Below are 26,465 nucleotides of genomic sequence, written 5' to 3' on the forward strand. Positions count from 1 at the left end.
TATCTTCTTCCATTTAGTGGCATTCTGATTTTGAAATTAAGATAATCATATTCATCCTGATAAATAGAAAGGGCTTTTCAAATTATTCAAAAAAATCCCACCTGTTTGGTCATTTTTCTAATAACCTCATGCATGTCAACACATTTTCATATTGCTTCACTGAGGATAAAAAGCAAAGTGAAATTGCTGTGTGTGAACAAGTGAAGTGAAATGATTGTAACCCAGCATACACAAAGAGACAGCCATATGAATGGGGGGGGGGGGGGAGATGATGACACAAAGCTATTTTAATTATCTAAAAAGAGGCGCTTCAAGTATGTCCCCATCTTTTCCAAAGCACCTCTTCTGAAGGATTTGCCCAATCCTAGAACAGGGCAGCATAGTAAGTGTGTTAGTCTCAAATATTTCCCAAGTTTTTTGTTGGTCTTTCCCAAGTTGATGCCCTTCTCAGTCATTGTTCTGTAGCAACTGAAGTTCAGAAATTGTCTTTACACAACAAGCCAATTCCTGTAACTAAGCCACAGAAAGCAGAGCCAAGGGTAGTGCTAACCAAACTTAGCATATGATGTACACATGCTTCCTAGGACTTTATCTTAAGTGGCTAAATAAGTATATTATGTAACTGGTGCTAAGGTGCTTAAATGTTTTGTTTGGGAATCTTGCAGACAAGAGTATGTGGTATGTTTAGAGAAAAATGGAAAGTAGAATTGTAATTGATCCAGTTGCAACCATTTTATTATTAATAAATAGTTTAATGATGGATATCTTATTTGAGGTGCTCGTGGAGTGAGAGTTTTTATTAAAAATATCTGTATCATACAATATGGCTGGGACTTTGCTTAAAATTTAAGTAAAATATCAGTGTTTCCCATTTCTTCTTTCACTACTATTCTAAATACAGGTTTGGTTGTTGTAAGGTAGACTGAGTGCAGGAAAGCTTACCTCATTCTAATGGTCACAAAAATATACTAGGGTGTGGTATATGTTAGTTACTAACTCTGTTAGTAACACACACAAGAACAAACACACATACATTCTTCCCCATACACATACACAGAAATTCAAAAAAGGGCAATTCACTTTTCTGTGACAGCTCCAGAACATTTTACCTAAAAAGTACTTTCAACAATTTCCCCATTAAAGGGTAGCATTGAAAAGCCTTCTATGCCCTTGACATCCTTTGGCCGATAGCGATCCCAGTTGTTCAGCGGCTGCGGCACTCCACGTGGCTCAGATCGCTTTCAACCCAGCAAGAACCAACCGGTGACAGCGAGTCAGTCAAGCCCCCCCGTCTCCTGGCATCCCGCCCTCCACAGATGGGTCAAGACGGTGCCTTTCCATTGGGCAGCTTCCACTCGTTTCCCATTGGCCAAGTCCGAGTGGGACCCGAAAACAAGCACTGCCCGTTCGTGTCCCAAATCATACATTTGCGAAGATTTTCGGCACCGAGATTCTGCCATCCACCCACCCTGGAACGAGATAGGAACTAAAGCCAAGCAGAACCAAACGAGTTCGATACACATCGCCCATCTTGGTCAACCGGTTTCTCCCGGAATTGAAGAGGAGGGCGAAGGGGCCGGACTTTCCAAACAACTGGATACGGAGAAAGGACGCGTGATGCATCGGCTGCTCCTGTCCCCGCCTTAATCGCCGCCATAGTCCTGGTCTTGCGCACACTAAATGGACTGGCCCCAGAGGTATACACCACGGCGTGCGCCGGCCTTGTCACCCTCCCACAAACAACCTGCGGTGTATCCCAGTAGATTGAAGCCCATTCAGAACTGCTTTCAAGATGGCTGCTTTTAGGTCCGGGTGGAGGGAAGCGTGATTGCAATGCTAGAGGCTGTGGCCTCTTATAGAGGTAAAACTGGTTTTGTTAGTTTCCTAGCATAGGGGATTCGGGTTCAAAACGTTGCGGCGTCGGAAGAGGGATGCTGTTAATCTGTCAGTCGACGTGGAACAAGAGGGTCCTCAGCTAGGCTTCCTTATCGCCCCATAGCGTGATGTCTGGGGCGGGGTGGGGGGGAAACGTGAACTTGCGTAAGTGTCCCCATGCACCCTCGTGTACGCGGCCTAAGGTGTATCTTTTTGTCTACAGGGGCGATTGGCAATTTGGTCATCTCAAATGAGAGGGGGAGGCGGGGTTTGTGTGGTTACCTCCCCTGTCCAAGGGCAAGCAGTTCTGCAAGTGCTGGAGAAGGTGGCAAGATTTGAGGGTTTGTTTGTTCATTCAACTTTATGGCGGCCTTAACCCTTCGGCTCCAACGGTTCACGAGAACCTTTCCCACGCATCTCCCGCTTTCGCCCGCAGGTACACTTAGCAAAGAGGCCCGTGAGGGAGGCATTCACATGGTGAACGAGGGATTTGCCCACCAATCCAAAGCAACGCGCTCCAACAGCAGAGAGGTGGCAAAAAGGACCCTCTTCTCTGCCTTCCGTGCTTGGGGTGGGAAACGGTAGCCAGACGGATCATAACGTTCCTACACAGTGGGGCACGCACTCCGAGGTCAGCAGCGTTTTAGGAGCAGGGACAGAAACACGAAGCGGTAGGCAACGGGCACGCTTGGCTAGAAATAAACAGATCCCAGGCTGCTGCTACCGCCCCTTGCCTCCACCCAAGCCGCCCTTCCCAAGCTGCGCCAAGGGGAACCGGGTTTGCCTTCAAGAACCCACTGTGTGGATCTCTTTTACGTTACCTGGCTTCGTCTCTCTTTCTCTAGCTTGGGCTGGGTTGGCTCTAACCTTGCCGCTGGCGCGCCGGTTCCTGCTCCCTGTCACTGGGTGAATGGGATTATTTATTTATTTCCCGTGACGTGATCCGCAGCGGGAGGGGGTAGAGGCGTCGGCAGGCGGCTGAGGGGCCTTTTGTGCAGCCGGTCTGAGGCTGCCTTCAACCGGAGAGCGAGGAGGAGGAGCGGGAAGCAACTCGCGGTCACCCGACCTGTCCTCGCCTGCTTTTGTTATTGCGGCTGCTGTTGCTCCCGCTGCGAAGGATTGGTGTCAAGGGCAGTCAGGAACCCGAGTAGCATCCCCCGCCTAGGCAAAGTAGGGCGGAGGTTGCCTGCAGAAGGAGGCGGAGGCGCCTGCTATTGAGCTCCAGTCTAAGCCGGCAGCTCTCTCTTCTCTTGGGCGGCCAACGAAAAAGTGGAAAACGCGACGGAGTCTTACCGGATGCGGCGAAGGAATTGCGAAGGACTGTAACCTAGTTGCGCTAATACAGTCCGAGGTGCCGCTTTGCCACCTTTTCCTTAATTAGGAGGGTGAAGCTGCTGCAAAGGCAGAGGAGTCACCTGTCCCGTCGTTACAGCGAGAGCCTCCGCTCGCTTTTGCGCTCGATCGGTCTACTTCGGAGCAAAGACACCCTACTTTGCTCGCATATCCGCCTTTTCCTCCGATGGCGTGGTTGGGCCCTGAGATCCAGGAGAGCCGTTCCCCGCATCTCCCTGCTGAGAGTCAGGATAAATTATTAGAGTGCTTTTCACTTGTTCAACTGCATCTTAGGTTGTAAAGCTAAGTAAAATTCACGAGCCGCTCTTCGCGGCGAACGGAGGGTACCGGTTTCACTTGAGAGGCAGCAAGAGGGCAGACTTCTTGCCAAACTTATGCTAAAACTGCAACTGTAAATTCTTTGGACTCTTTCCCCTGATTTATATCAATGTTTTGGGCTAAATCCTGCTTTATCGAAGGCTGGAAGAGTGATTCCTCTTCCAAGTGACTCGGGAGAGTTTCTTGCGCCTCCGATAGGGTTTGGATTCTGGAGGGGAGAAAAGAAACAAGCTGCTGCCAATACTCCTAAATTATAAAGGGCTATTTCAGATTGGTAGAGGGAAAATTAAAAATATCTTTTTAGAGAATGCTTTGTAGAAAATATTTCTACAGTTCTGCCATCATTTCTGGTTCCCAATCCCTCCAAAGCTGTTTTAAACTGATCAGCTGTTGCATTTATTGCCAACAATCCTAGGATGCAGCCAGATTGCATTTTTGGTTTATTTTGTGCAGCATTTTTTATAGATTGGGGTACAAAAATGCTATTCATTTTTTCCAACTGCATCCAAGGTTATAAAGGAATGTAAAATGTTTTACAGTGCCTGTCCCCCAATCCACCTCCTTATTTCACTTTGAATTTATTTGTCTGGCAATCTGCACCAGTTTCTGGGAGCTGGAAGAGTCAATCCAGCTCTGCTCTTTGAAAGACCTTTTAGCATGTCTGCAGCCAAACTTCCAAAAGACAAGAATTTCCAGAAATGAAAAAAGTGCTTCTGTGTAAGTTCCCCAGAAGGGCAGCATATCAAGCAATTAAACTAGCCCCCCCCCCCCACCATTGGTTTCAAGTAGAAAGCATCTGAACCAAAAAGAAATTGGTTCAGCTGCTGAAGGATGGATGTGGGAGTAATCCTAATGTGTTACATTTGCTCACAGGAAAAAAAACAGGCTTGCCTCTTTACTATCTTTACTTTGTGTCACATTTATTCTCCCCCATCCACTTTAGAATTCTCACACATTAAAAACAATTGATTTAAATTTTCTTCTATTTGCATTGAGATCTAAATATTACAAGACATTTTTAGATAGATTAACCTCACTGACTATGTAAAGGTTATTCCAGGCATGTTTTACTATTAGCTACATCTGATATAAAAGAAACTCTGTATCCTATAAGTTTTGTGTATTGTTTTAATTCCTATTTAGGAAATACACTTGTCATGGGATTTTCACAGAGCCATTGCTACACTGATTAATTAAATTGAGGTCTTTATTTAGACTAAGATTTAACACTGCCAAATGACTTGGCAAATTTTTATTCTTGCTAGTCCTCAAACATGTGGGATCTCAATCTCTTAAGGGATGGGGCTTCTGAATATCAATAGACAAATTCCACACTTTCTACTCAAGTATATTAAAATTGCTATATTGCGGCTGCTGAATAATAGCGTCAAGGTGGGAATGGATAACTGAAAGTATTCAAGGGTTCCTTTTACCCCTAGTTCAGGGGTGTCAAACTTGTGGCCCATTGGCCAGATGCGTCACGCACTGGCCATGCCCACTCCAGGTTTAGCGAAGGGGGGAGAGTCACGATACGTCATGTGATGACATGACAATGAGAGTTTGACATCCCTGCCCTAGTTCCTTGCAAAAAAAATTCCTCCGGGGGGGGGGGATCTTAATCTCTGCAAGGTCTGAAAGAAGGGGAAAAACCACTTCTGTAATAAGAGAATAAAGTTGAGATTAATTACCCCATTAGTCCCAGTGAACCTATCCCAAGCCAATTTAGTCTAGTGGTTAAGGATTGGGCTAAGGAAGTAGGAGGTTGTGAGTTCAAGTTCTGCCTTGACCATGAAAGCTAACTTGATGACCATACGCTAGTCCCTCTCTCTCAGCCCAGCCCACCTCGCAGGTTGTTTGTTGTGAGGAAAATAGGAGAAGGAAGATAGGTTGGATATGTTTCTTCCTTGAGTATTTTGTAAAAATAATAAAGGCATGATACATATAAAATAACTAAAAATCGTTCCCATGGGCCCTTAGGGGTTTCTGGAATCAGGTCTGAAAAAGCCAAACATAACAGATGATGATTGCATTTATAAGTTATGTCAGCCTCTGCTTTGCTGCTGCTTCGGCTGCCATGAAACGGGGAGGGAGGGCATGGTATTTGGGAGGGGTTACTCATTGTGCTGGAGGAAGGTTCTAGAGTTCAGCTGCCTGTCAGACTACGCATGCGTAGGAGATTCCCGCCAGGACTAACGGCACCAACATTCCATCTTCGTGATGCCTTTTGAAGTTATCTCACACCTGACACTTGGGAGAATTATGATTGGACTGTAACTGTGATGCCAAGGGGTGGGGAATGGGCTAGTCTATATATCAATCGCTTTCGCGCCTAAATAATCAGACTTCGCTTCGCTATGCCTTTAATCATTTATAATTAGTAAAAGTACACTTGATTTCTACTCATGGAGTCTCGTGGTCTTCTTTCCTAATTATCTAATGGAGAGGATCTATACTTCATTTTTATATTTATATAAACACTAAAGCTATTAAAGATATCAAAACAAAATGTAACATATGCAGGTGGTCCTTTACTTATGACCCCATTGGGACCAGAATTTCAGTTGCTAAGCAAGGCAGTGAGTCATACCCAATTTTACATCCTTTTTGACATACTTTTTAAGCAACTCATGGCAGCTAAGTGAATTATGAGGTCATTAAGAGAATCTGGCTTCTACCGTTGACCTTGCTTGTCAGAGGCCAGCTGGAAAGGTCCCAAATGGCCATCACTACAACCATCATAAATACATGCTAGTTGCTAAGAGCCTGGATTTTATCACATGACTGTGGGGATGTTGTAATGGTCATAAGTATGAGGACTAGTCATAAGTCACTTTTTTCAATGCCATTGTAACTTTGACCAGTTGCTAAACGAATGATTGTACATTTAGAACTACCTGTACATAAAAAAGTTTTATATTCTAAATCAAAATTAAAAGCAAAACAATATGTTAATGAAGACACATCCAAGTCAAAGGTATCTAAAAGGTTGAATCATGGCAACTGGACCAAAATTTGTTAAAGTAAGATGTTTTGCTTCCCATCCAGGGAGCTTCATCAGTCAAATAAAAATAAAATAAAAATATTGTTAGGCAGAGTATCAGAAAATCGCTGGAATCGACCGTTGACTTACCTGAACGGTCCTTCTATGTGTGTTGCGAGGGGAATCCAAGCATGGGTTAACTTTGTCCGTTAGCCTAGAGACTGAGTTATGTAAATTGGTGACCACGCCTCCTCTGACTGGATGGGTCAGTTTTGTACGAAGTCAGCCGTTTAATAATGTATAACAATAACAATAACAATAACAAGTGATGGCCGTAGCCCAACAGTATACAAACATGTCAGAACACAAGTCACAACTAGGTAAAGTCAGTCAGTCAAGTCACAAGTCAGTGAAAAGTCAATGAAGTCAAAGTCACGACAACCCTGGCCAGCCGAAGCTGCAGGTGGGTTTGGATTCCCCTCGCAGCACACATAGAAGGACCGTTCAGGCAAGTCAATGGTCGTTCTCCTGTGTGCTGCTTGGGGAATCCAAGCATGGGACATGCCAAAGCAATTAAGATCCAGGGCGGGAGCTAGGCTGGCCAGGGTCCCCCGCAGGGGGGAGCACCTGTTGCAACACACGCCACCCAAAGGAGGCCTCAGCCGAGGCATAGACATCAACTTTGTAATGTCTGATTAATTGCGATGGCGTAGACCAAGTAGCTGCCCTGCAGATTTCTTCCACTGAGGCTTGCATGGCCCAGGCTGCCGTGGTGGCCACACTCCTGGTAGAGTGAGGAGTGATGCGCCTGGGTACTTGTCGAGATTGGCTGTCATAAGCAAGAGCAATGCACGCCTTCAACCATCGACCTATTGTATGGGAAGAAACCTTCTGTCCCATGGATAATGGCCGAAAGGACACAAAAAGCGCTTCCGACTGCCTGAAGGACGCCGTGCGTTTCACGTAGTGACGAAGAATCCTGTGAACATCCAGGTGATGCCACTGGCACTCCTGTGGATGAGAAGGGTTGGGGCAAAAGTCTGGAAGGACGAGTTCCTGAGCCCTGTGGAACAACGTGTTAATTTTTGGTAGAAAGGCTGGGTCCAAACGGAGAACGACTCTGTTGAGATGGAATATACAGAGGTCCACCCGAACTGACAGTGCCGCCAATTTGGAAACACGCCTGGCTGATGTGATAGCCACCAAGAACACGGTCTTAAGAGTTAGTAGTCGAAGACTGATAGAAGTAATAGGTTCAAATGGAGAGCTCATAAGCACCCTGAGTACCAAAGTCAAATCCCATGTAGGGTAGCGGTGCACGGTCAGAGGCCGGATGTTGGCCGCCCCTTTCAGGAAAGCCTTGACTTGCAAATACTGGGACAAGGAGCGTCCCTGACCTCCCCCAATCACCGTGGCAAGGGCCGTGACCTGCCTGCGAAGCGTGTTGGGCGCCAAACCTTTGCTGAGTCTTGATTGCAGAAAGTCCAATACCCGGGGCACTGAATCTTGGAGAGGGTCTGCCCCATTCCGTCAGCACCACCTGCAGAAGGCCTGCCAGGTAGCCTCGTAAATTCGAGTGGTGGAGGGATGACGGGCTGCTTGAATTGTGTCAATGACCGCGCTGGAATAATGAAGGTCAGTCAGAATAATCCGCTCACGTGCCACACGGCTAATTGTAGCAACTGGGGGTTCAGATGTATGAGGGCCCCTTGGTTGAGCCAGATCTGATCATCTGGAATCCTCCACGGGCGCGAGATCAACAGGTGCACCAGGTCGGCATATCAGGTTCGTCGGGACCACATCAGAGCTACCAAGAGAACCTCCGCTCGCTCCGACAGGGTCTTCTGGATGACCGCCGGAATCACTGGTAGAGGCGGAAAGGCATAGAGAAGGCCGGCCGGCCACGGGCTGCGCAAGGCGTCCACTCCCTCCACCCCAGGAGTCACGTATCTGGAGTAAAACCGGGGCAGTTGCGCATTGTGGGGCTGCGCGAACAAGTCCACCGCTGGATGGTCGAACCATTGGGAGAGCTGCTGGAAGAGGTTGGGGTGGAGCTGCCACTCCGCATGATCCACTGTGGCTCTGCTCAGCCAATCCACCTGGACGTTGGAGTCGCCCGAAATGTGTTCCGCCCGGAGGGACAACAGTCTGGATTCCGCCCAATGATGCAATTTCTCTGCCTCCAGCATGAGGGCCCTGGAATGCGTGCCCCCCTGGCGATTGACATGCGCCTTGGAGGCCACATTGTCGGTTAAGATCAGAACGTGTTTGTGAGTCACAATGTCCTGAAATTCTCTCAGAGCTAGTCAGATGGCCTGTAACTCTAGCCAATTGATGCTGTTGGACAGCTCCCGGTCCGACCAACGACCCTGCGCCACCCGATCTAGGGCATGGCTGCCCCATCCGAATAGGGTGGCATCCGTCGTAACCTGGACGCGTTCCGGCTCCTTGAATGGGCACCCCTTGAGGATTTTGGAAGACGCCCACCACCGAAGTGATCTGAGGGGCTTGGGCGGAAGACGGACCTTGAGTTGAGAATGACTGGTATGGGCCCTTTGATAGGGAAGCAGAAACCATTGGAGAGGTCGTGCGTGAAACCTGGCCCAGGGGACGATGTTGATGCAAGATATCATCTTCCCTAACAGTTAAGAGAGAAGGGCCAAGGGCACCAGCCGCGGCGTGGATACCTGAGTTGCCAGCCGCTGGATGCTCTGCCGCCTTTCCAGGGACAGGAAGACTTCGCAGGTGGCAGAATTGATGATGGTCCCTAAGTGAAGCAACGATGTAGTTGGCTGCAGATGACTCTTGGGGAGGTTCAAGACGAAGCCGTGCCTCCACAGGGAGTCCATTGTTACTTGCAAATCCCATAGGGCCTGATCTCGAGACGACGACAGGACCAAAATGTCATCTAAGTAACAATTCACTCTCACCGGAACAGAGCGAAGCGAGGCCGTCACCACTGCCAGGAGCTTGGTAAAGGTGCGGGGGGCCGACGAGAGACCGAAAGGCAAGGCCCGGTATTGGAAATGACGGCCCGCGAAGTAGAAGCGAAGAAACCTCCGATGTGCCGGATGGATGGGCACATGGAGATATGCCTCTTTGATGTCGACTGATGTCATCATGTCGCCCTGGCGGATGGATGTCAGGATGTTCTTTAAAGACTGCATCTTGAACTTCTGATACTTGATGTACCAATTGAGTCTTTTCTGGTCTAGAATGGCCCGCCATCCCCCTGAGTTTTTGGGCACCAGAAACAGGATGGAGTAAAACCCTAGGCCTTCCTGCCCCTTGGGAACCTGTTCTATGGCATTGATGGAGATGAGATGATGTATTTCGGCTTCCATGAGACGCCGCTTCACTGAGCACCTGGGGACGGGGCACCTGATGAACCGGCTTGGGGGAATGGAGAGAAACTCTAGGGTGAGGCCCAGCCACACCACCTGCAGGGCCCAGGCATCGGACGTGGTCTCCGCCCACTGATGAGCAAAGGCCAGAAGACGTCCACCCACCTGCTCCTCCCCTTGGGAGTCACCGGTACCTCCGAAAGGACCGGTTCCCAGACCCACGAAAGGACCTCCTGTTGTAGGATTGCGCCTGATGCTGTTGGCGCCCCCTATCTCTGGCCCCCGCATGGTCCTGGCCATGGTCCTGTGGCTGGTGAAAACCCCTGTTATAGTGGGGAACAAAGGGAGCTGCAGAGTCTCCCGAATAGCCTCCCCGAAAGGACTGCTGCCTGTTATATGGCTGCTGCCTCCTGGTATTGCGCCCCCCGGAGGAGAGGAGAACCTTGCATTTGTCCCTGGTCTCTATAAGCATGGGGTCAAGCATGGAACCAAATAAGGCACCACCCTTGAAAGGGGTGGACGCCAGGTGCCATTTAGACTTAACATCAGCCTGCCAATGGCGGAGCCACAGCAGGCGACGTGACGCCACATTGGACACCACAGCGCGAGAAGCAAACTTGGCGGCCATAATCTTGAACTCTAGTGCGGCCATAATCTTGGTGACATCTTGATGAAGACGTACCTCATCAGGAGTCAGTCTGTCCTGTAACTGTTTGAGCCAAAGCACAGAAGTTCTATTAAAGAACGATGCCGCAGTAGCAGCACGCAAGGCCCAGGCCGCAGCCTGATGGGTCTTACGAATGACCGTCTCGGCCTTCCAATCCTCGGCCTTCAGACCCTCAGAAATCTCTGACGGAATCAGTGCAGGGGAAGCTAGGGCGGCTACTGGTTGATCTACAGTCGGAAACTGCAGAATGTTCTCTAAGTCAGGAGTGGAAGTGTATAATTTCCTGTCTCCATTGCTGGGCGGAGCAACCGCAGTAGGTTGATCCCACTGTTTTTGAATGAGGTCCATGAATAACTTTGGGGAAAGGATCACTTCCTGTAGTGAAACCGGTTCAGCAAATAGGCGCTCAGTAGTATCCAGGCCTACTGCAGAGCTGTCTTTGGGAGCCATCTCTCCCAAATGAGTAGTAGCCTTAACTTTATATAATAAGGACTTAAATAGGGTAGGTTTAAATAGGCCAGAGGAATTAGGCTGATCAAAAATCAGACCCTCATCATCAGAGAAATCAGATTCAGATTCAGATTTAATTTATTTGTATGCCGCCCTTCTCCGGGAGGGACTCAGGGCGGCGAACAACTCAAAAGGGAAAAGGGGATACAAACACAATACATATAATTAAAATACACAAGAGTCATACAGCCATACAAGTCGAGAGGGGAGGGGAACTCATCAACCCCAGGCCTGCCGGCACAGCCAGGTTTTGACAGCTTTCCGGAAGGCCTGGAGAGGGGTGAGGGTCCGAATCTCCGCGGGGAGTTCATTCCAAAGGGCCGGAGCTGCAACAGAGAAGGCCCTCCCCCGGGTAGTAGCCAGATGGCATTGGCTGGTAGACGGAACCCGGAGGAGGCCGACCCTGTGCGATCTAACGGGTCTGTGGGAGGTAATTGGCAGAAGGCGGTCTCTCAAGTACCCAGGTCCAATACCATGAAGGGCTTTATAAGTTACGACTAGCACTTTGAAGCGTATCCGGAGACCGATCGGTAACCAGTGCAGCTCGCGGAGGATAGGTGTAACGTGGGTGTACTGAGGTGCACCCACAATCGCTCGCGCGGCTGCATTCTGGATGAGTTGTAGTCTCCAAATACTCTTCAAAGGCTGCCCTATGTAGAGCGCATTGCAGTAGTCCAGTCTTGAGGTCACGAGGGCAAGAGTGACTGTCGCGAGTGCCTCCCGGTTCAGGTAGGGGCGCAACTGGTACACCAGGCGAACCTGGGCAAATGCCCCCCTGGTCACAGCCGACAGGTGATGTTCTAAGGTCAGCTGTGGGTCCAGGAGGACTCCCAAGTTGCGCGCCCTGTCTGAGGGGCGTAAATTTTCACCCCCCAGCCTGAGTGATGGAATACTGGCCAAATTCTTGGGAGGGAAACACAACAGCCACTCGGTCTTGTCTGGATTGAGTACAAGCTTGTTAACTCCCATCCAGACCCTGACAGCCTCCAGGCACTGGCACATCATGTCAACCGCTTCACTGAGTTGGCACGAGGCGGACAGATACAACTGAGTATCGTCCGCATATTGATGGTATTTTATCCCGTGCCGTCGAATGATCTCACCCAGTGGCTTCATGTAGATATTGAACAGAAGGGGGGATAGGACCGAACCCTGTGGGACCCCATATTTCAGGGGCCTAGGGGTCGACCTCTCTCCCCCAACTAACACCGACTGCGACCTGTCCGAGAGGTAGGAGGAGAACCACCGAAAAACGGTGCCGCCCACTCCCACCTCTCGTAACCGTCGCAGAAGGATACCATGGTCGATGGTATCGAAGGCCGCTGAGAGGTCAAGGAGCACTAGGATGGAGGAATAACCTCCATCCCTGGCTCTCCAGAGATCATCGGTCAGTGTGACCAAAGCGGTTTCCGTGCTGTAGCCAGGCCTGAATCCCAACTGAAAGGCGTCCAGATAATCGGTTTCCTCCAAGGACCGTCGGAGTTGAGAGGCTACCACTTTCTCAACAACCTTCCCAATGAAAGGGAGGTTGGAGACTGGCCGGTAGTTGTTCAAACTAGCTGGGTCCAACGATGGCTTCTTCAGGAGGGGTCTCACCACCGCTATCTTCAGTGCCGGTGGGAAGAAGCTCTCCTGAAGAGAAGCATTCACCATCGCCTGGATCCAGCTCCGCGTCACCTCCTTGCTGTTCGTGACCAGCCAGGAGGGACACGGGTCCAGTACACAAGTGGAAGTACTCACCGCTCCGATGGCCTTGTCCACTTCATCAGGAGCAACAGGTTGAAAGTCAGTCCAGAGATGTTGTTCAAGACCTTCCCCCGGTACCCCGGCTGGCTCTGCGCAATTGGAGTCCAAGTCCATCCGAAGCCGAGCAACTTTGTCCGCGAGGAACTGGACATATTCCTCTGCTCTACCTTGCAAGGGGTTATCCGCAACCCTCGTATTTAGGAGGGAGTGGGTCACCCTAAACAAGGCGGCAGGGCGTGACTCAGCGGACGCTATCAGAGCGGCAATGTGATTGTTCTTAGCTGTCCGTATTGCCGATAGATATGCTCCGATGCAGGTTTTCAAAAGTGCTCGGTCTGACTCGGATTTACTGGTCCTCCAGCGGCGCTCTAGGCGTCTCTTTTGGCGCTTCATCTCCCTGAGGTCCTCAGTAAACCAAGGGGCCCTCCTGGATCCACTGCTGCGGATCAGCCGTAAAGGCGCAATCCGGTGGAGAGCCTCAGACACTACCGAGTTCCAAGTAGCAACTAAGGTCTCCACCGGACTGTGGGCAAGAGTATCAGGCATAACGCCAAGCGCCGTCTGGAAACCCTGAGGATCCATAAGACGCCTGGGGTGGAACCACCTAATCGGTTCCTCCTCCCTACAGCGGGGGATTGGTCTCCGAAAGTCAAGCCTCAGTAGGAAGTGGTCTGACCATGACAGGGGCAAGATCTCACTACCCCTCAAACCAAGATCACAACTCCACTGCTCCGAGAGAAATACGAGGTCGAGTGTGTGACCCGCTGAGTGAGTCGGACCCTGGATTACTTGGGTCAAGCCCATAGCTGTCATGGAAGCTATGAACTCCTGTGCTCCATCAGAATGTTCACCGAGCGAAGGCAAGTTGAAGTCCCCCAGTATCATAAGTCTGGGGAACTCAACTGCTAGCTCGGCTACTGACTCAAGGAGCAAGGGGAGGGCTGTTGTCACGCTGTTGGGAGGCAGGTACGACAACAACAAGCCCACTTGACCTGCAAGGTCCATCTTCACCAGCAAGGACTCACACCCGACAAGCTCTGGAGCAGGGATCCTACAAGGAACTAAAGACTGTCGGATAACAATGGCCACTCCTCCGCCCCTTTCCTGGGATCGCGGTTGATGGAGCACCTGAAAACCCTCTGGGCACATTTCTATGAGGGGGACTCCTCCCTCCGGGCCCAGCCAGGTTTCAGTAATACATGCCAGATCTGCCCCCTCGTCTATAATTAGGTCCTGGATGAGGGGAGCTTTATGAACCACAGATCTGGCATTTAGCAACAGCAACCTGAGACCAGGGTCCTGACTACTCACACCATCTGGCCTTGGAGTGGAACTCACAGGGCCGGAAGGGGGGATCCCTCGAATATAGGGAACCCTCCTTCCCCAGTAATGGCTTCCCCTGAAGTTCCCGCCATATCTGCCCCTCCCCATTATGACCCCTATGTTCCGGCCCACTCCCGCCTCTGTGGTCCCTTCACCCACTCCCCCAGCTGCCGGATTCATCGGCAGGCCCTTCGACGCACACAACCGAGGGCCGGAACCAGGCCCGGGGCCCCCTAGCACTTCTGCCAAAGCACTCAGTGCAGGAGGTCCCGGTTAAACTCCCGGCCCGCCAGACAAACCCATACATACAGCCAATCACTCCCCCACAATACAAGTTAAAACAGAAACAGCAATATAATAATAAAAGTGGGACATTCAATCAGTTACAGTCATACCATGCACTCCCCATACACATAAAATATAAAACTTGAATAAAATTTACCAATATATAAAAATTAAGATTATGATTATGAGCCTGCGCAGTCCAGCCAATTGAATAGTCCAAGGAGGCCGGGGGATAGCGTCCAAGCCTCCCGGAGAACAGATATCCAAGTCCAAAGATAGTGGGGCATAGAATAGTAGTTCCAGAGCGAAACCAGACAGGCCTGAAAATCAACTGGGCTGCGGGTAATAAAAAGTAACGGCGAAAGTTGTAGGGCCAGCCGCAGGAGACGGCGGCCAGCAGCACCCCCTCCCATCGGGGGCAAAGAACACCCGGGAGCCCCACGGTAAAAGGGGGGGGGGAAACCCCACTCCCGGCTGTACCGTGACACTACCCATGGAAGCAGCCCATCGGTAGGCCATCAGGCTAGCAACCCCACCCCCTCCCTCACCCTAATCCTAACCTTATCCTAACTATTTTTTTAAACTAACCCACCCTAAAGTCTAACCTAACCCTACCCTGTCCCTAGCCTGACCCTACAACGGCACAAACAGCAGAGGAGGCGTCAGGCAATCCTGGGGGGGTCGCCCCCCCCCAGCAGTCACCGATAGCCACTTCCACGGCAGCCAGATGGTTTTCAGCCTGCTCTTCCGGGTTCCAACAGGTGTCTTCGGCCCCGGTGGTCGGGGGGGAGCCACTGCCCGCCTCTCACCACAGGTGGCCCAACAAGGTTCGCAAGATGATAAAGCCCACAAACTCCACCGCATCCAGAAACAATAGCGTTATCAAACGACCACAACGTTCTCAAGTGGCCTCAATAGTTCTAGCAGTTCTCAGTAGCTCACACAGAAGGCTCACACAGAAGGCTTAGTTCTCAGCAGCTCACATGGAAAGGCTTCAGCGCTCCTAACGGCCACGGCACTCTCAGGTAGCCACGATGGTTGTAGCAGTCAAAGGAGAGAAATCAACAGAGGGGACCCCCTCCCAGCAGCTGGGCTATAATGATCTTTCAGGTGCCGCTCACATCAATCGCGACGCTCCCAGCTGGTCTTAGAGTCCCAGTGAACAAATGGCACCTCCGGCAGATCTCCCAGTCAGCTGAGCGTTTTCAGCGTCTTTGGCATCTTTAACGCCTTCAAACACAACAGTTCGAAAGCAATATCACCTCACACGCCCCAAGCACCCCGAGCACTCTCCACCTTAAGCTCCAAGCGCTCTCCACCTTAAAAAGCAGGGAACATTGCTTCTCTTTGTCCGTGCGAGGGGGGGGGGAGAAGACGCCCAACAAGCCGAGGTCGTTCACAAATATCTGAGAAACGCTGAAAACCGGAGCGCTGAAGTCCATTCCAGAGCCCTCGACCAAGCCTCCGGGTAACGCTTAACAAATTCATTTACCATCCCAGGTTCAGCTCAAGCTCCTCTCTTAGCCCCCTCACTGTTTTAAGTCTGGCAAACAGTGGGGGAGTTCAATTCGGGACAGTTTGAAGCTCTTCTCAGCCGGAGCGAAAAGCTCAGGCAGCCATCTTCCCAGTGCAGGCGTAGTAAAAATCTCTATCTATCAACTCCCCTTCCCCAAGGCCGAATCCTCACTATAGTTTGAAGGGAGAGGGGAAGAAGAAGGCCCTGCTGGCAAATCTGGAAGATCTACTGGAGGAACCTGAAGAGAAGGCCCGCCTAGGGTGCTGGCCACTATTGGAGCTTGAGTCCTACGGAGTAATTCCTCATCCATCCCCCTTGAAATAGCTGCAGAGATCATCTGGTAGAGATCTGGAGAAAGACCCTGATCATGGTCCTCAATAGGCCTCAGGCCTGCAGCAGTGGGGGTAAAGGTAGCAGAAGGCCCAGCACGTGGCAGAGCATAGGCCGAGAGTGCGTGCGCCTCAGGAATGACTGGGGGAAGTTGGATCCCCAACCCCGCCAACGGAATAACAGACAAAGGGCGATCAGAGGACCAGGCCTGACTCCCTTCTGGCTGAGGAACTGAGGCTGGGGAAACACGTTGAGGCAATAGTGCTGGGCGGGGAGTTCTACCCTCCCCAGAGGACTTAGTTGCGGCCTTAGACTTGTCTTTCTTTTTATGGGCCTTATCCGGAGCCCCGGATGTCTCCCTGGGCCTCTGACTGGTGGTCCTAGAGGTGGTTCTGCCAGGCCTGGAGCTAACCCCCGCTTGGGTAGAATGCTGGCTATCTGCCAAAGGCTCTACTGTACCTCCTGAGGTGGATTGGTCAGCCATTGTAAGAATAGAGGTGAAAAGACTCAAAGGGCACACAAGCACAGGCTTTACTATACGATTGAGCACAGGCCGCGTGGTCAGCAGGAGCTGCAAAGAACATTCCTCCCACTCGAACAATCAGGGCGAAGTGAGGGAAATGGGCAGCCGATGAGTCAGCAGACTTTCAGGCGTCGAGAGCAGCAATGCTCGTAACTAGGTTGCCTACTGCACATGCGCCGAAAATGGCCCCAAAATGGCGACCGCAACCTCGGGCACCAAATTCAAATTGCCGATTCAGCCAGCAAGCCGCTCTGAGGCTCCTGCAACGTGGAGCGCTTAGGCGGCGGCGGCACTCTCCCAGCGTGAGTGGCAATGAAGGGACAAGGCGGACCGCGCCGCGAACGGCGGGAAAGAGCCCCCCTCAGCAATCTCCGACTAAGCCATGCCACGAATGGTGGGCGTTTCCCGGGCTCCGACGCGGCAGAGAAGCGCAAGGCACGATCAACGGGCTGGCGGCAATAAGCCCCGCACGGCTGTAAGACACCAAGCGCAAACGCCTCAGGCACTAGCCACAAAGCCCCATTCCAACGGCTCCCGGAGCCAGGCACTAAGCCTCCGATGTAATTATGCAGTGACAGTAAAAGTCTTTTTCGGAGGAACAAGACAGAAAGGACAATGACACCACCCAAACTTTTAAACAAACTTTAACCACCGATGAATGGTTTTTGAGCCACAAAGCAGCTGCCTGATGAAAGATAACCTAGCTTGGGTGGGAGGGAAGTTGTATGTTCCAGCCAGCCAAAGACTGTACTTAATGGAAAGGTGCCACGACTCCAAACTAGCAGGACACTTTGGTTTTGTAAAAACTTTACATCTAATTAAAAGGCAATTTTAGTGGCCATCACTAAAAAAGGACATAGAGAGCTATGTAGCCAGGTGTCCAATTTGTGTGTCAGCTAAAAGATGCCAAGGCAAAATGCCAGGACTGTTATAGAAGGTAGCCGAGCCCTCAGCACCCTGAAAGGAGATAGCTATGGATTTTATTGTCGAACTACCAGAAAGCACAGGGAATACTGTCATTTGGGTTGTAACAGACTTGTTTTCAAAACAGACACATTTTATACTGTGCCAAATGATCCCAACTGCCAAAAGTCTATCCAAGTTATTCCTGATACACATTTATCACCTTCATGGAGCCCCACAGAGAATCATCTCTGACAGAGGGATCCAATTCATCTCAAAATTTTGGGGGGCATTCTTAAACTTACTATCAATAATGCTGTGCACTAGAGCACTGGGTTCATCCCTTTTAGAGTAGCAACCCCATGCCTGAACTACCCACAGAGGAACCCACCATCCCTTCACTAAAAGAATGGATAGACAACCTATAAAACACATGGCCAGTGGTTAGATTAGCGTTACAGGAAGCTAGAGAAGCTTGTGGGTTGGTCTTGCCTGTCACAGCGTTGCCGCCTGGTGGTTACTTGGGCAGCTGTTTGAGTAGAGGAAATGATTGCGTCCACTATGTGCTCCCGTTCACATTTGTACTGAGGCATGCGGGAGAGGGTGTCAGCTAGAAAGTTCCTCCCGCCTGGAATGTGCTTTAAGACAAAATCAAAATGGTTGAAGTATTGAGCCCATTGGACTTGTTTGGACTTGTTTCCGTGGGGTCCCAAGTGCCTCCAGATTTTTGTGGTCTGTCCAGACTTTGAACGGGTTCTTGCTCCCTTCCAATAGGTGTCTCCAGGTTAGCAGTGCCCATCTCACTGTGAAAGCCTCCTTTTCCCATGCGGCCCAAGAGCAAAAGAAAGGGACAGGAGAGGAGTTCCAAGCAGGGCTTTTCAAACAGCCGAACTCCTCTCCTGTCCCTTTCTTTTGCTCTTTGAACAAGCTGTGCGGGTTGCGCTCCCTTTTCTTTCATAGCCAGCTCGTTTCCAATTGGGGAAGGGGGAAGAAATCGATTTTTTCCATCCCTCTCCATGGATCCCCACCCCAATTGGAAACGAGCTGGCTATGAAAGACAAGGGAGCACAACCTGCACGGCTTGTTCAAAGAGCAAAAGAAAGGGACAGGAGAGGAGTTCCAAGCAGGGCTTTTCAAATAGCTGAACTCCTCTCCTGTCCCTTTCTTTTGCTCTTTGAACAAGCTGTGCAGGTTGCGCTCCCTTTTCTTTCATAGCCAGCTCGTTTCCAATTGGGAGGGGGGAAGAAATCGATTTTTTCCGTCCCTCTCCATGGATGCCCACTCCAATTGGAAACGAGCTGGCTATGAAAGACAAGGGAGGGCAACCTGCACGGCTTGTTCAAAGAGCAAAAGAAAGGGACAGGAGAGGAGTTCCAAGCAGGGCTTTTCAAATAGCTGAACTCCTCTCCTGTCCCTTTCTTTTGCTCTTTGAACAAGCTGTGCGGGTTACGCTCCCTTTTCTTTCATAGCCAGCTCGTTTCCAATTGGGGAGGGGGGAAGAAATCGATTTTTTCCGTCCCTCTCCATGGATGCCCACCCCAATTGGAAACGAGCTGGCTATGAAACACAAGGGAGTGCAACCCGCACTGCATGTACAGACAGCAAAAGAAGGAAAAGGAGAGGAGTTCCAAGCGGGGCTTTTCAAACAGCCTCCTCTCCTGTCCCTTCTTTTGCTATTTGAACAAGCTGTGCGGGTTGCACTACCTTGTCCTGGCTGCCCTGCTGCCGGCACGCGCCTATGTTTTCCAAGGCATGGAGCGATTCCGGAGCCCGTCTGTCACCCGCGTGGAAAACATAAGCACGCACGCACAGCCTGCACAATTACAGCCCCAGAGAGAGGAGACTCTCAGAAGGAAGCCAGAGGCAGTGGGGCAGCCAGGCCCCTCGCCCTCAGAAGGAGGAAGGTCCAGTTGGGAGAGGGGCTTTGGTCCTGCTGCCTCTGGTGGATGAAGCTTTACTGGCCTGCAGCGAAGATTCCATCCCTCATCCCGGAGCCATTGGTCTTGGGATGTTCTGTGGAGCCCCCCAGGGAAGAATGCCGCTGCCAGGTACTTTTAACCATATATTTTGCCCCCATGTCTGCAGAATGCTGCAAAAAACCATAAATACAGGCCAGTTGTTGAGTGCTTCAAATGTGATTGGAACACTCAACAAGGTGACCACAGTATGTGTGTGTGTGTCTGTTTCTGTGTCCGTGTGTGTGTGTGTGTGTGTGTGTGTGTGTGATAGAGACAGACAGACAGAGGCACAGAGAGATAGAAGGAATGAGAGAGACACAGACACAGAGGGAGGGAGGAGAGAGATACACACACACACACAGAAAGAGTGAGACAGACAGACAGACACAGAGAGAGAATCACATAGAGAGACACAGAGGGAGGGAGGGAGGGAGGGAGGGAGGGAGAGAGAGGCAAAGAGCCACACACACACACAAGCACACAGACTCACACAGAGAGAGAAAGAGAAAGAAAGGAAGGAAGGAATAAAGAAAGAAAGAAAAAGTGAGAAAGATGAAAGAAAAAAAGAAAAAAGGGACAGAGAGACAAAAGGAAGGAAAGAGAGAGAGAGAGAGAAAACACATGGCCGGCAAGCCACTCCCCAGGTCACATGGCCAGCAAGCCACTCCCACAAAGGAGGCCATACCCACAGAGTAGGTTCCAAAATTTTTTGAAACCCACCACTGGACTAGGGCAAGGGAATTCCAGCTCAGCTGCTTTAAGGGTTCATTTCCCAAAGTACTCATCTTTTCTTGCTTCTGCTGCTGGGGAAGACATCACTGCTTGGCATAGCTGCATACCTCCAACTGTAATCCGTCTTTTTCTTCACCCTCCTGTTGCCTGATTTTCCCTCCAAGCATCCCAAATATTGGGGGAGAGCCCGGGATTCAGGAAATCCGGAAATCTTAATAGATTTTTAAAAGTCAGTTTCAGCTCTCTGTGAAGTTCCTAGAAGACGACCTAATTAATTTATGAGCCTCCAGAAAAAGTTCAAAGAAATCCAATCATCATGTCCAATGATGGTGTGGACTCCTGTGGAGCCAAAACTGCTTTCACTTAATTGCGTTTGCACTTTACCCCCTGTATCTCCTCCCTTCTGTCCTGCGTCATAATTCATATTCTCCAACTAGGCTGTAGACATGAGATCTGACTCCGGCCAAAGGCATGCATGGAATTTTCCCTTCCATGCCAGCCTGATAATAGTCATGGCAACGCTTTAGAAGTTGACATCACTGCCATTCAATTGGGAGGAGGGGAGCCTCGGAGTTAAATCATTAGCTACATCTGTAACAACTAAGTTTTACAATTTTACAACTGGTTTCCTGTCACCGGAAGACTGAAGGTCCCAACATCTCTGGAGGGATGTTTATGAGAGCCATGTGGGATATCTTACTGTAATGTCTAACTAGAGATAGCCATGGGAACTTGTGTTTTATTGACTCCCAGGGCAGAAGAGTTAAGGAAGCATCTTCACACTTGTGTATTGGTCAGAATCTGCATTTGGACAAAGGGGAGGGCTCATTATCAGCTTAATCCCATTTGCATGGCCTAAAGGTTTTCAGATGCTGCTTTGCTTCTAATGGTTTCCATCCTGCTTGATTAAAGGTTCCTTTTGAAATAATCCGTTTCAAGAGTCTTTACTTTCTCAAGTTAGGAGAGGAGTTATTACAGGAATGTTTTATTTTGACAACAACACATTCACATTCTACTCCTTACTATTCCCCCTCCCAATGAAACAGCATAATAAAATAATAGAGTGTGTGGCAGGCCAAAGATCCTAAAAGGAATATGACTGCAGGCCTGACAGTAGGATTGGAATTGAGTCCATTTAACTTTGGTGGCTGTTGGGGATCAATTACCTAGATGGTTGCTTGAACTCTGCATAAAACTGATCAATAGCTTAGATGTATTATTATTCACAACTATTTCCTTGCTCCTTCTGTGAGTCAAATAATCCAGAGGTTGGAGTTCTTGAAAATAATTTCATCTTTCTCTGATATATGTAAAAACAACTGACTTGCTTTCTAAGCAGAAGGAAAACAGACTGAACTGCAGACAAGAAGTTTAAAGCTTCTTAAATCATATTGATACACAAAAGAAAATAGTACAATTATTGAAGTTGTTTCATTGGTTCTGTGTCTCTGAAAGATATAAATGGAGGAAAGGAATAATGGGATACTGTCAGCTAGGAATAATGGGATATTGGAGTTTATGTGTCTGTTGTAGTGGTCTGTTTAGAGCCAGTGTCACATGGAAACTGAACTTAACTTAGCAACCTTTTCCATCACGTCTAATCTTTCCAGAGTTACTTTGATGAAATAGTAGAGGTCCATATTTTTTTCAGATTGCCAATATCTGTACATTGCAACATTGTTACATCAGCATTAGGAAAAACTATAAACAAAGAGACACACTGGTCTTATGACACTGTGTAGGATCTGCTTACTACTATGTCTGCTATCAGCCTTTCCTATCAAAAGTTCATATTGCTTTCCACAAAGTGTTTCAAGAAGAACGTGATGAAAAAAATGATACCTGAATGTTCTGCTGTGTTTGCGTAGTAAAAGCTTAGAATAAATCTGATACTAAAGTTATCCATAGTGGTCATATATTTTTTCACTGCTAAAATTAACAGGTCATTCCTTCATGTTGAAACAGTGCCATCCCACTGGTGTCAATGGGATAGCAGTTACAACTAAGAATGGAACCTGGCACAAACCTTACTGCTGAGCTGCTGCTGATATCCCAAAGTCACACTGCAGAGATGGCGTGACAAGCATTGGCAGCTGTTTTCCATTGTATAACTAGCTGGGCAGAGTGTATCTCTGAAGGAAATTAGGACTAGTACAGAACTGCAGTTCATTCCTGAAAAATAGAAAACTAGATTACTTGATCCATAGAGTTGTAGTCAAGGGTAAAGGCAATGTTAACTATTTTTTAAAGAAACCAGTATAATGGGAAACATAAAAAGAGGAAGTGATTACAATATTAGTGTATGTATTAAAAGAAGTTCATTTCTGTTCTGGAAATACTTTCTGTTAATGTTACATTAAATTTCCAAGGAAAATAAGTAAATTATAGTTATATTTCAGTCTAATGGGACTGGTAGCCTGTCATTTAAGTACATTGTCCTTTCTACTTTATGACAGTGTTACTTTATGAAAGTTTCCAGCTATGAAGCAACAGCATAACTGTTCAAAACTGTTCTATTCTTTAAACATTTGATATAAACTGTTTGAATAGTAATAATTAACATCCATGGGTGTCAAGAATTAGTCTTCTTTTCCTAATTTGGTGTTCTTAAACCTGTAACAGCATTCAGTCTATAGTATTTGCAGCAGCCTGAAAACTCTTAAAGAGAAAGACAAAGCAAAGAACACTATTTTTTTGTTGCGGTGGTTGTTTGTTTTGATTGCATAGAAATCCTCCTTTAATCTTTTTTTTTTTGTAGGGCTTGCAAACGTCCAGAATTAATCACCGAAGCATGTGTGTCTTCCTCAGACTTCTGTAAAAGGCTGAAAAAATATGTTGTTGCTTTAATAATTCTATCTTGGAAAAGATTGCCTTAAAGTGATAGCATCAGCTGCCATCTTATGTTTGCTTGTAGTTCACTACATTATGGTCAGAAACTGCAATGAACTGTGGAGATGGAGGAAGGCAAGAGGGAAAATGAAAGTAAGTGCTGTATCTCTTACAGATGCTACTTCAAGGGCATCTGACATACTAACTGCATACCATCCTGTGCCTGGACTGACCATTACAAAAACTTCCTGTCCCAACCTAACTGGTCGCATGGGGTGGGAAATAGGAGGTAATTAAGGGAGGGGAAAGTTGAATTTAGGGATTATGGAACATAATGCTCAATTCTGGCTATCCATTATTGCAATACACTTGACTTCTAATAAACTATACCTTTCTCAACAAATGGAGCCAAAGGTTGTGTCAGATCCCTAAAAGTGATACTGCCATCCAACTGGGAGGAGGGGGGGGCTTGGAGGCAATTTATTAGCAGTGCCTGTGACAACTGATAATTTACAACTGGTTTGCTGGCACTGAAATGCCTGAGATCCCATCACCTTTTGGGGGAAAGTTTATGATGGCCATGTGGGATATTTCACTTTAATGTCTAACAGAAGATAGTCATGGGAATGTATGTTTATTCGGCTCTCAGGGCAGTTGATAAAGGAAACATCTTCACACTTGTGTATTGGCTAAAATCTGCATTCTATCAAATGGGAGGGGTCTCTACTGCTTTAATTCTACTTGCATTGCCTAAGGGGAATCAGATGCTGCTTTGAATTTAATGGCTTCCATTCTTCTTAATAAACGGTTTCTTTTGAAATACTCCATTTCAAGAGTCTTCACTTTCTTAAGTTAGGAGAGAGCCCTTACCAATTGTTTCTGTTTACAGGTTTAAATGGTGGCAGGTCTGACAGATGAAGACAGCCAAATGTTCTGTTCTTGATTGGTGTGCTGTGAAACATCATCTGAAGATCAAATTCAAAGTACTATTCAGTAGTAGTTGATTGCCATAAGGTAGCTTTTAGGTAAAACACACATACCTAAGAGTTTTTACCAAAAACACTTTAGGCAAAATTTAGAATTTTAATGCATTTTTACTGCATTATTATTTTGTTAGCATTTTTTTTCAAGGCAAACAAATTTTTCAAGATGAGTAACACTTTTTGGTCAGAAGCATATAATCTGCCTTAAGAAAACCCTGTTTCTTAAATCATCAGTTCAGAATTTAAAAGTGTTTCATTTGCTTACTCCATAAATGTTGGAGTGAATAAATAAGAGTGCATCATTCTGAAATTTCTTACTCATAAATAATTAAGACTATAATAAAGCTGCTTTGTCTTTGATCTCATTCAGTGAGTATGAGTCTTACCAATAGTTGCTGCATCCTAGAACATGATTATTTGGTGACAATAGTTCTCTGCCGGTGTTCTTTAAAAGAACACAAAGAAAGCAAATGGAATGCCTGTTTTGATTCTAACTAATTCTAAGCAGTCTACAAGGAAATTAACTTTTAACTATGGTTGATATCCTTGCAGTTGCTACATTTTTAACAGGGTAGTCTGCTACTCAACAATATTGTAGTCACCATGTCTTTTTTTTGTTGACTTAGGTTATCCTAATGTCTATACACGTTTTCTTTTTCAGGCTTATAACCTGGGTTAATAAACCCCAAGTACTATATTACTATAACAAGATATGTCCAAAATAAATAAAACATATGATAACTTTAACATGATAGTCTCATGTAACTAAAATAGCTGAATTTTTGTAACATATTGACCTACAAATTATTCTAACCGTATTTTACTTTAGGATGTTGTACATATGAACAAGAAATGAGCATGTAGAAACATCATCAAATTCTGAATTTTTCTTGTAAGCGATCTTGCTTAATTGTAGAAAATGTTTGTGTTTTGTGAATAAGGTTTCACACATAACGTACTGCATTTTTCATTAAAAAAATTGTAAGAACTGTCAAGTTCCTTTGATGGCAAAGTTGCCAAAGGATAACTTTGTAAGGCAATTAAACAAACAGAACTCTAGCAGAGGAAAATAGGCAAGTGGCACTCTTCCAAGAAAAGAAAGAATAAGAGAGCTTACCGTGTCCTTTGTCTTCATTATCTTTTTGCTCACACAGTGGACAACAGGAAAATGGTTGCAGGCTCTCTAACGTGTGAACTGTTAATGAAAGAATTCCTTGGTAGTAACAATCATGCAAACAGCCAAAGTCAGAAAGACTATCTATGAAATGAAAAATCTTTATATAGATTGACTGTGAATAAATTATGTGGGGCTTAGTAAAACTTGCTTCTGAATAAATATCTACAAGATGGCACTGTCTATAAACCCTGGCATATAATTTTACTCCATGGAAAATACATTGAGTCTAATTAAACAAATCTCACTTACTTACTCTGTCTGTCTTTTGATATATTTACAGGCCATAGATTATTCATAAACATTCTGCACATTATGATTCTTTGGCTTACAGCAGCTACAACAAACTCAACACTGGAATTCTTGCAAGAGCCACATCACAAAACTGATTTGCCTTAAATAACAAGGCAATTATATTTCACAAAATAAATATATTTTTAAATTTTGTTTGCCTACTTATAAGCATTTCAAATTGTATTATTTTCAAAAATTGTGTTTCAATTCAAATATTTGCCAACATTCCTAATTTTACAATGAAGAGACTTTTGAGAAAAGACCTGATCATTTTGTTAGAGTGCATTTATTACAGAACAATAATCAGAATCCTCATATTAAAATAGCAGGAATGAAACTGAAGGCATATCAGAAAAGTTTTTTAAAATCCACAAATTATGAGTTGCATGGAAAGAAGAAAGTTTCAGCTTAAATAGCATGCATTTACTAGAAAAAAGAACTTCTCTACATCAATAAGGATGGCATTTTTACAAATTTAAGGTGATGGGAACTAGTCAAAAAATATTATGCACTCTTCAGTGAGGGTAGTCAAAAGAACATGAATAAATATAAATGTCTTTTATGCTGGCTAATTACACCATTTTGATTTATTTATATTTCACACATAGAAGAAGACACTGTCTGCTTTCTGCAACAAGAAAGAACACATTCTATTCATCTACTTTCTAAAACTGTAACAGCTGTTATGTGCATGGCTAAACCTAAATGCTTCTAAATGTATTAAGGATAGATTGACTCAAGGTCTATTAAATCAAGTCAAATAAAGTCAAATCAGTTACTGTAATTCAAAAAGGCTCCTTCAAACTCTTATAGTCAATTGAA

At 47.1% G+C, this 26,465-nt stretch overlaps 1 protein-coding gene and 1 long non-coding RNA gene across 2 annotated transcripts in view; one reads left to right on the forward strand and one right to left on the reverse strand.

Moving 5' to 3' along the window:
• SLC16A7 (solute carrier family 16 member 7) overlaps window positions 1-20,903 on the reverse strand; it is a 179,896-nt gene extending 158,993 nt beyond the window's left edge. The window contains exons 1-2 of the mRNA XM_032221738.1: window positions 20,471-20,903; window positions 2,697-3,446 (exon numbers count right to left, since the gene is read on the reverse strand). The gene's annotated coding sequence lies outside the window, so the exon portion shown is untranslated. The remainder of the gene's footprint in view (window positions 1-2,696; window positions 3,447-20,470) is intronic.
• LOC116511603 lies at window positions 1,288-25,964 on the forward strand. The gene is made up of 3 exons (XR_004255754.1): window positions 1,288-1,861; window positions 23,122-23,345; window positions 24,082-25,964. It is a non-coding gene; the product is annotated as an uncharacterized LOC116511603 (long non-coding RNA).
• Window positions 25,965-26,465: the final 501 nt, after the last annotated feature.

The sequence above is a fragment of the Thamnophis elegans genome, chromosome 7 (genome assembly GCF_009769535.1).
Source record: "Thamnophis elegans isolate rThaEle1 chromosome 7, rThaEle1.pri, whole genome shotgun sequence".
NCBI classification, from domain to species: Eukaryota; Metazoa; Chordata; class Lepidosauria; order Squamata; family Colubridae; genus Thamnophis; species Thamnophis elegans.